Genomic DNA, 10,768 nt, shown 5'->3' on the forward strand with positions numbered 1-10,768 from the left:
GTTTTCCTCGTTCACAAGATGGGATTTGTCGCATCTGTCGGATTCTTTGTTTTTAATTGTGAAGTGGCTGCCGGGTACCAAAGCAGTGCAAGAAGATGCACTAGCTTTCTCAACGCACTTGACATTTCTCTTACACTTTTCCACGCTATATTGGATAGTGCATTCGATGTAACTGTTAGATGTGCTCACAAAACAGTATAGAGCGTCCGCTGCGGGAGCAGTATGTATGTTTATTCATCTCTGTGCCCGCTTCGAGAGCGGTAGATCCAGGGTCAATCCTGGGTCGAGTCACACCGAAGACCTTAAAAGAGAAAGTTGTAACTTTCTCGCTTGGATGACCCGTATCAGTATAATGGCTCGGGCGGGGCGTCTTACTTGCCTTCGGCAAGTCGTCTCAGTGAAGCAGCATAGATAAAAGAGCGGTGGAAATCCGTCATTCAACAAGGAGGCACATTACATGCACTGGAAGGATTCCTTCGTCGTCATATGACTGAAAGGTTGTTAAGCACGACGTTAAACCCCAAGCACGCATTCACAGGCAGCGAAATTTGGCCTGCCGGCGAAACCCAGAAATCGGTTACATCTTTTCCGCCTCGCCTAACCGATCATTCGGTTACGCCACGTATGTTTATCAACCCGATCGGTTACGCTAATTGTTTACGTGGTTTATGTTTCAGGCATCATTATGGATCATTAATAAAAGTATTCAGCTCAATGTTATGTTTGTTTTTCTTTTCTATATCTAGCAGCTCATACCGTAAGGTTGGTGAACAAAAGAAAGAGAAATTTTACACTCACACGGTGTTTCAACGTTGTGTGTTGCCTGGTTGGTACTTGACTCCTGTGGCACATTTTTACGTGAAATTCCGTTATGCAGGCTTATATGTTTGCAATATGCCCAGTCCAACATTAAGTACTTCCAGTAAGTGTCATTACGGTATTGGGGAGCGAGTTTGGTATCTCTGATTACTGATAATTAACGCAGTTTCCAACGCACGTGGTGTGAGTCTTACCACAGTGATATATATATATATACTCGCTACAGGGCCGGGAGAGACCTTGACGTCACAGGCCTATGCGTCACAGGCCTGTGCTCTAAATCAGAACGCAGCCGGTGAGGTCCCGTAAGGGTTCCATCAATCTGTACGGTAGACTCGACTAATTTGGGCTCGAGTAGCAGTTAAACTACATGTACATGAAAAGGTAACCTTGTTTTATTTACTTGCGTGATCGTGAAAAGATAAGTCAAAATAAATAATTTGAGTATTATCTCAAAGCCTGTAAAGCATATATGAATGATTACATTTCCATGTGACCAGCACAGGCAGCTGGCTGTGGCTGAAATCGATGTTTCTATTTTTAGACGCGTTGCCATACTGGCCGCGTTGTGATTATGAAAGCTGTTCAGTCCAGTTTATCTGTAGTTACCTAATGCACACTGACTCTAAGGACGTTCTCGTTGGACAGTTGGCCTAACCGATTTTCCGGTTAGCCAAATTGAACCGCACGTAACCGTTGCGCGACCGACGGTTTCGTTCGCGCCAAATTTCGCTGCCTGCATTCACTCAGTACGCTGAACATTTCAGCAAGGGGGATTACGAGGCCTTCAGCGAAGGATTAACCTTGCTGTCGGCAAAAAGTTTAACTCCTGCCATTCCATAATTCTCCCCACAAACCAGACAGCCGTCGGAGAGTTAAGAATTTCAGGTGTTCGATTTGCAATCAGTGAATTATCTAAAATACGGAAGTCATGTGTCTATAACCCCTTCGTTATCCTCTGAAAGTTTCTTGGCAATTGGCTTACCCTGGATTGCTTCGGTTGGTTATGTTTAAACTTGCGCTCGCAGTCATGGCTTGCTCACATTAACTCCCTACCTCAAAGTGTCGGAAAACAGTTGATTATACAGACCTCCCCATACTGCTCAGTTACTAACTCCTTTATTATTTTCATGAGATTTCACTGAATAACATGTAGAACCAAATGACAGTACTGCACAAATGACTGGTGTGAGCGGAAGCAGCCATCTTGAGAATTTTATCAATTCAAACACGTTGCAATCAGATTGCGCAGCCTAAGTTGTAACTAGTCATTACCCATTCCCTCCATGAAGTGACATATGGTAACACAGAACCACTACATAAGACATCATTTTGCGATCGTTTACAACGATTTACCTACCTCTACCCGAAGAGGCATTTCAGAAACTGTTGTGGGACAGGTCTGTATCATTTACGGACCACCATAGACGTAAAATCACTTGATTTTACAAGCCGTGTAATATTCAACGACGGATTCACAAGTTATGGAAGACAACAACATACCGTCTCGGCCCAAATCACATTCATCTCCCGAAATTTATTTTTGTCGTTCAGTTTAGCGTTTAGTCAGTAGTTTCTAAATAAAAAATATCAGAGTCAGTGCAAAAGTCATCAGGGATGTTTTTTGGGAGTGAGAAGACCGCACCTCACCGGACAACGCTTAACATTAATTAAATCCTGTGACATAATTTTTTCCTCTCAATTTTTTTACTGTGTACAACTGAAGAATTTAAATATTGCTCCGCCTTTCTCACATACAAGGGATGTTTTTTTCAGTTTTCGTCTGTAAAAGACAGTAAAAGTATTGAAACACCATGTTCATGCTGAGGTGCCTGCTCTGACATCCGCGATAACTAGGTCAGCTGGTGCTCAGATTTATGTCAGTTTGTTTCAGTGTTGAGCATGAATCTAGTTGTACAACAATCCTATTGTAATTTTGTAAACATTTAACAGGGGTCAAAAGCACCAGCACAACACCTCCAGCGGCTACGACCCGAATCAGGAATATTCCGGTCGTGCATCTGTAGCTGGGTTATTTAAACAGGGTCGTTGGAGTTCCATGTAAATTATATAGTAGGCTTACTGTACAAACTTCAAGCAGTGGAAGAAATGTTGTTCCATTATGTCCCATTTCCAAGAAAACTAAATTTATCTCTTGGGCCTTCATCGCCGAAGCACACAACTTTAGTCTGCCATAGGCTATTGCTTAGACCATTATATGGAAACTACCTTCGACGTTAGAGAGCTGGAGTAAACGTGACATCGCCTTGCCCTAATGCAGATGTACTGAACTGTGTCGAGACGAAGTTTCATCACACTATAACTGGATTGAAAAAAATCTTTAAAATATTTAATGCCCGTTTAAGATACCTTGAAAGGTAGTCTTTCAGTGGGCATAAACATTAGTCAGGTGCTGTATTTCACTTTAGGTTCATCTTCTCCGGTCACTTGAAATCTTACAAAAATGGCTGTATATCGGATATAGGTTTATGACCTGACTGGGTTCTTGGGCCACACATTTTAATCTTTTGTAGTTGGGAGGTCCAGGGACCTGAATAATCAGGTGTCCAGCATCCTAACAAGCAAAAGAGAGCTGCAATTTTGGAAACTTAATACAGGGGGAGAGGTTGAACTTGATGGAGTTTGGATGAATAGTTACCTTTGGGATGATCGACATCTTAGGATTTTAACAATCTGGGCCCAGTTTCACAAAGCGGCGTACGGCATTTTTTTATCGTACATTTGTCGTACGATATTTTATACGTCACTATTATCGTACCATTGTCCTATACGTGCGATTATCGTACATATACGACATCTTTGTGAAACTGGCCTCAGGTGTTCAAGAGCCCAAAGCATAGTGAAAGAGTAACTAGAAATTGCCCAAGGAGGTTAACAATCAACTGTATTCCTAAACTTTATGCAGTATCTTGCAGGATGACTGGCAGCAAGCCATGGCTATGCGAGCGACTGTCCAAGCATAAAAAAGTGAAAATATTTTGTCATCCAAGAATAGCATTTGGGATTGTGGACAAATAAATACATATACCTGTAAGTATTTCGAAAGCTTTGAGTACGTGTTTAGTGCACTGTGGATTTGTCTCCAGCAACACTATGGGTTATAGATTATAGGACATTTTTGCACTGCATTAGACGTTTCATAGACCGGGTAGATAACGAGATCTAGTCCATGTAATACAAAATCGCACTTCTCGACGTAAATATTCTTCAAAACGGAACACTCGTCAGCTCGATCTGATAAAATAATATGTGCAAAATGCGCAGGAAAGCGTGATTCCATCTGACATGAACTTGGCATTAAACATTCCATTAAAACCTGCACTTGGTTAAAACCGAAACAATCGAAGTTAATTTTGTGGAAATTCTTTCCTCGGAGCCTCTTCGGTTCAGGTTGTTAGCATACTAGCTCGCTGCAACCATCCAACCCGTAACCGATGAGGCCGCATACTCGAATCCTGCTAAAAGAGGTTAATGATACATAAGTCAAAATTTGAAAATTTTAAATGAAGAAAACAAATGTATGAAAATAGTTTTGACTTATTTATTTGCTTGTTGGTTAACGGTAAAGCACTTATACTGTGGCGGTTATTGTGTGTATATATGTGCTGGGTTTGAACCCACACCCCATAATTTAATATTCTTAGGCTTGCAACTACATGCATTTATGACAATAAAGTTTCAGATTTGTACTTAATTTTATGTTTTGTGGAATATGCCGGGGACGCGTTGAAAATAAAAGAAAACACAAGACCAAATGCATAAATTCGTGGATGAAGTTTAAAAAGGATAGCATTTTTTAATTTTTTTCTGGTGTAGCATAACTGAAACGAGTGTTGCAATTCAAAGTAAGCAAAATTGCGCATATTGGATAAACTCAAAGTGCCAACATGCCATTTATTTTAAACAATCAGGCGCGAGTTGTTTATAAATCCCTCAGAACAACAGTTAACAAAATAAAAAGTTTATAAAGGTGACGGATATATCTAAGCAAACCAAAGCGTTGGCGTGTTGTTGAGAACGATATCAGCGTTCGCAAAATAGCAGACATCAAAAACAGTGGACATGCTGATCTCCTACGGCAAATGTACGATGAAAAACTGTCGTAAAAATTAATGTTTAACAGTTGAAGTCTTACGGGTGGTATCTCAAAAAGTACTGCATGCACTGGGCACAGGGTTTGCACACATGTAGGGCGCAATAATACGAGGGGGATATTCCATCGTTGATTTTGTGTGTATATATTAAGTATCGTAAATTACTCTAGTCCTGACTTAATGTATTGTGTATAAAAATCAATGTTAAACAAAATGTTGGTATCTTAAGAAGTATTCCAACATACCTCCAAAAACCTTAGCACAAAAAGCAAAAGTGAACGAAGTGTGCTAAAAATCGTAAGCTATACGCAGTTGCCATCCTTGTCATGGACAATGAGACGCCTCCATTAGGCTAATAAAATAGGGTGTCTGGGTTATTCTGTCAGAACGTCAATTTTCTTCGAAATTTGACAGCTCACATGTTTGGAGGACAAATGCAAAGTGAATTTACATATGATTTATGTATTTATTTGATTGCTGTTTTTTACGCCGTACTCTAGCATGTATCACATATACGACGGCGGCCAGAATAATGGTGGGAGTTTTTTTTTTTTTTTTTTTGATTGGTGTTTTACGCCGTACTCAAGAATATTTCACTTATACGACGGCGGCCAGCATTATGGTGGGATTTTTTTTTTTTTTTTTGATTGGTGTTTTACGCCGTACTCAAGAATATTTCACTTATACAACCGCGGCCAGCATTATGGTGGGATTTTTTTTTTTTTTTTTTTTGATTGGTGTTTTACGCCGTACTCAAGAATATTTCACTTATACGACGGCGGCCAGCATTATGGTGGGTGGAAACCGGGCAGAGCCCGGGGGAAACCCACGACCATCCGCAGGTTGCTGGAAGACCTTCCACTTACGAATTATGGTTGGAGGAAACCAAACCGAGTCAGGATGAAACCCACCCGCAGGTTTGTTGGGAGACCTTCGAATGTTCGGCCGGAGAGGAAGTAGCATGAGTTGGACATGAACTCACAGCGACCGCTGTTCCTGGGTCATTACGCTGAGTTAGCGCGCTAACTAACTGAGCCACGGAGGCCCCTACGTATAATTGGTTTGGCAGTAAAGTTTAAAGGAGAAATGGTTACCTTTACCTACACATTGTAGCCAACAGCTATATATCCCTTGAATAGGATTTAAAAAGGTGACATCAAAGAACAAACATCTAGGTACTATATCTGCATAAGCGCAACATGGGCAACGATGTGGGGTTTTTTTCAACGTCCTCTTACTAAGAAACCCTCCAAAAGCCGCATATTGCAGGCTATGGGAGTAAACAACTTGCGCTCGATGATGGCAGACATCTCCGATGATGCCGGACTCAGCGTTACACAAACCACTGTCTTCTCACCTCTGTAGCTACAGTTCTGAGCCACGCTGGTGTTGTCAATAACTGCCACGTGTCTCGCCCTGACTGGGTGATTTATTTCCCACCAATTCCATTGCATGGACTTGCCCAGAATCATAACAACACAACCCAGACTCAAAAAAGAGAGGGCGGTTATTTTCGGTGTTATGTTTCCCTCTTATGCCTCCATTAGTTTATTATGGTATGTCAGACTAGAAATAATACATAGATTGCCATACTCAATTCACCTAGATAATGCACGACAGACGGGAGTTATTCACTATTTGAGAACGAGGGGCCCGGTCAGTGGACAACTCCCGTCTGCTGTCCATTATCTAGCTAATTTGATCGTGGCAAACTACGTTTTATTTCTCATTGTTTATTGACCTGAAGTTTGATATGCATATAAAGCACAATGGTGTAGGAATGTTCCATCGCTGACGTTCTGTGAGCATATTAATTACCGTAAATAATAATGTTCACAATTTCAATTCTTTATGCATTGAGCCGAATTTGTGTATTCATGTGTCCCATACAGACCAGCTCTTTGGTAGTCTTGCTACCAATTCTAAGTTTATTTCACAGTTTGATTCTCCAGTTTCTTTAATTTGTTTAACAAATTTGAACGTTTCAACTGGGTTAATAGAGGCCTTTAGTTAGAAGTTCCAAGTTGTAATTTCTAACTTCAAACTACAATTAGTTTACTAACTAATGGTCTCTATTATGGTCACCTTGTTGAGATCTCACTTTATTGCCATGCAGCGCACGTGTAAGTTCTACAAAGGATAGCTAGATCGTTCTTTCAAGAAAGAAGGAAAAGAATATAGCCTATAATCTGAAACATGGAATCTCTTGATATTACATTTGCTCAGGTAGTATATGACTTGTTTTATTCAACAATTAAACCGCGTACACAGCTCTTAGGAATAGAAGTGTATTGAGTTCGAACTCTTTTAGCGCTAACGGTTAAACGTGTCATAATGTATCATGCCAAAAAAAGTTTAGGCAACTACTGTGGATAACATTTGCTATAACACGAGCGTTTGAACAATAATCACTAAAACATAATTAGAACAATCATGAACTTTGAGGAACTGAAAATATGTGAACTTTAGAAGTTTCTGTATAAAGTCACATGATACAATAGGACTGTGTTCACCTCTGGTGAAAAAAGAGTTCGAACTCGAAACTCCCCTATTGAGCTTGACAATCTTCTTGGGTAGGAAATCAGGTTAAGTGGTTAGATCCAGTGAAGCAACACTAGAAGTAGGTCGGCCTACTATAAACTAATATTAATCAGACGAAAGAGTGCGAAAATTTATTTGTAAATGTGGTCTTCAATATTTTCTTCGATTTTTCTTGAAAGAGAAAAAGACGCATGAAAATGATTTTTGTATGGGGGGGGGGGGGTATTTGGGACCACATCTTGGTATATATTGTATTTGCGCAATTGTGCTATCAATGGGGATGTAACAAATGTTTAATATATGTACTGGAATTTGGCCAATAAATGTGTTAAACCTGGATTTGATCATATTTCTTTTTTTGTTATATTCACAAATATTATCATAATTAAAAATAAATGCATGTGTTTTCTTTATGAACAACAAATTGACATTCAAAGAAATACATTGTAAACACATTACATCCTTATTTAAAAACATTATTATACAAAGACGATAAATACCAAGAAATAGCCCCATATAGCCACTATACCAACAATTTCAATACTCCTTTCTCCTGGGAGAAAAAAAAAACGAAAAAAAATGTTAAAGACCATATTTGCATATTCGTTTTTACGCTTTTTCATCTATTTTTTATGGTTTCGTCTAATTTACCAAGTTTTTAAGTTTTTAAGTTTTTAACATAATTGACATAAAGCCAGGAAATATCCAGGGACTTTTTTTTTCATTAAAGTTGTTTGATTTGACAAAAGCTCCCCACAAAACCAAAGAAAATGGGGAAAAAGACTAAACGGGCTACATTTAAAGCACGTGGGAAGGTCGTGCAGCAGCCTGCGGATGGTCGTGGGTTTCTCCCGGGCTCTGCCCGGTTTCCACCCACCATAATGCTGGCCGCCATCTTTTAAGTGAAATATTCTTGAGTACGGCGTAAAACACCAATCAAATATAAATAAATAAATAAACATTTATAGCACTATGATTCTCAAACAGGTATTAATGAAATGTTCCTCTTCTAATGAGGAAAAAAACCTTTTTTGACTTGTTTTTGTATTTGATTGTTGTTTAACGCCTAGCATAAAAGTGTTATACGGTCAGTTCTATTGTTGGCGGAAATGGGGGTGCCTGCATGGTACCGACTTTTGGCAACTTACTAACGAACTGTATGCACACTGTATTGTTGGATGCCACCAATTGTTAAGTTGTCCACAAGAGCTGTTGTCACGAAGGCTTGACAAAAAATGTAAGTGGTGAGTAAGGGTTGGGATGGGAAAGGAGGTGATCAGATTAATTCTGAAACGTCCCGTTAGTAGTGATGATATTTACGTTTACTGCATTCAGTCGTTGTGTAACGCGGTGTTGTTGTTTTTTTTTTTTACACTTATAGAACACCGGTTATTTTTACTGGTGGAGAAAACCAGAATGCATGGAGTACAGCGGTGACCAGGTACCTGACAAATCCCTAGCTTAAAGCAGTAACAGACAGAGCTGGGTTCGAACCTCAGCTTTCAAATGCCTGCTGCGTGAACATGGGCGAGATTCCCCGAGACACTAAGCCTCACTGGTCAATGGCCGATTGGCTGCTGCGTGAACACGGGCGAGGTTCCCCGAGACACTAAAACCTCACTATTTAAATGGCGGATTACCTGCTGCGTGAACACGGGCGAGTTTCAACGACACGCACCGGCCTGGATAGCACAGTTGGCAGAGCGCCCGCTTCGGGACCGGTAGATCCAGGATCAATCCTTGATCGAGGAAGTTGTAACTTCTTCGCTTGGCGTTCAGCATGAAGAGGATAGTGCAACGACTGGTTGACCCGTATCAGTATAATGGCTCGGGCGGGGCGGCTTACTTGCCTTCGGTAAGTCGTCTCAATGAAGCAGCACTAAATAAAAGAGCGGTGGAAATCCGTCCTGCAACAAGGAGGCACATTACACGTACGTGCACCCTAATGATTCCTTCGTCGTCATATGACTGAAAAATTGTTGAGTACGACGTTAAACCCCAAGCGATGAAACAGGAAGTGTTCAGAAAACTGAAAAACTCTGTCTCAGATTTTGGTTACAATAATACAATACACATTCATTCTCTTGATACAAAGTTTGCCCAGTATGATTCAACTCTTGAAAAAATTTTCTTAACGAATGCTGATTAAATAATCCCGCACGAGGACACCAGTGATGAGGCTAAACAAGCCTGCGTGGGACGCACCGACTCCAAGATTGTCTAGTGGTGGCAGTCATGTAAAGCGAATGGAAATTTCGTCGTCCACACCAACCCAGTACTCCCAGTACGTAATACACACCCTAGGTGTGTGCCTGCGGTCCCTCGTTCTCAAACATTCGCCTGTAGTGCATCATCTAGGAAAAGACGGTAAATTACGCTTTATTTCTTAAATAAAACAGCGTTACATATCTGATACAATGAGCCGATGTCAGTGAAGGCGTGACAGCACCAGATGTGCCTGTCTCTTCTGCTGAAGAGATTAGCGCCATCTGACATCAGGGAAAGGGAACCAACCAGATGTGAAGCAGGGTCTCAAGCCTTTGCATCGTCGAACATTGGATGTAGCACACGGTCCACAATGGTACAGTGTATCAGTTTCTACTGTAACGTCATTCTGTTTTTATTGTGGCGTCATCATCATGATCTAGGAAAAGAACAGTTGACGTCAATAACCTGAGGGCGGATTCCTGCTGTCTGGCATTCGCCGGGTCCCCGGGTGTTTGCAGTGTCAACGATGGAAGCAAGAGCCTCTGCGAGACTGTGATAATTTGCTAATGGTCGCACGTAATCAGTTATGTCCTGCCGCCTGTTAATTTACTTCAGTTTAGGTTTTATTCTGATTACTTAACGTAAAGAGTAACAACTGACAAGTCCGCTAACACAAAAGGCTGTTACTCTATATGAAAACATATTTAGAGTATCCCAAATGCATTATGGACTTCACATAAGATAACTTTCTGGTTCTTTTGATGTTTTGGAAGGCCTCCGTGGCTCAGTCGGTTAGCGCGCTAGCGCAGCGTAGTGACCCAGAAGCCTCTCACCAATGCGGTCGCTGTGAGTTCAAGACCAGCTCATGCTGGCTTCCTCTCCGGCCGTACGTGGGAAGGTCTGCCAGCAACCTGCGGATGGTCGTGGGTTTCTCCCGGGCTGTGCCCGGTTTCCACCCACCATAATGCTGGCCGCCGTTGTATAAGTGAAATATTCTTGAGTACGGCGTAAAACGCCAATCAAATAAATAAATAAATCTTTTGATGTTTTAAAAATCCACGAGGAACTTTTTTTATCTTCCGGCA

Source organism: Liolophura sinensis, chromosome 2 (genome assembly GCF_032854445.1).
Source record: "Liolophura sinensis isolate JHLJ2023 chromosome 2, CUHK_Ljap_v2, whole genome shotgun sequence".
In the NCBI taxonomy this organism is placed as follows: domain Eukaryota; kingdom Metazoa; phylum Mollusca; class Polyplacophora; order Chitonida; family Chitonidae; genus Liolophura; species Liolophura sinensis.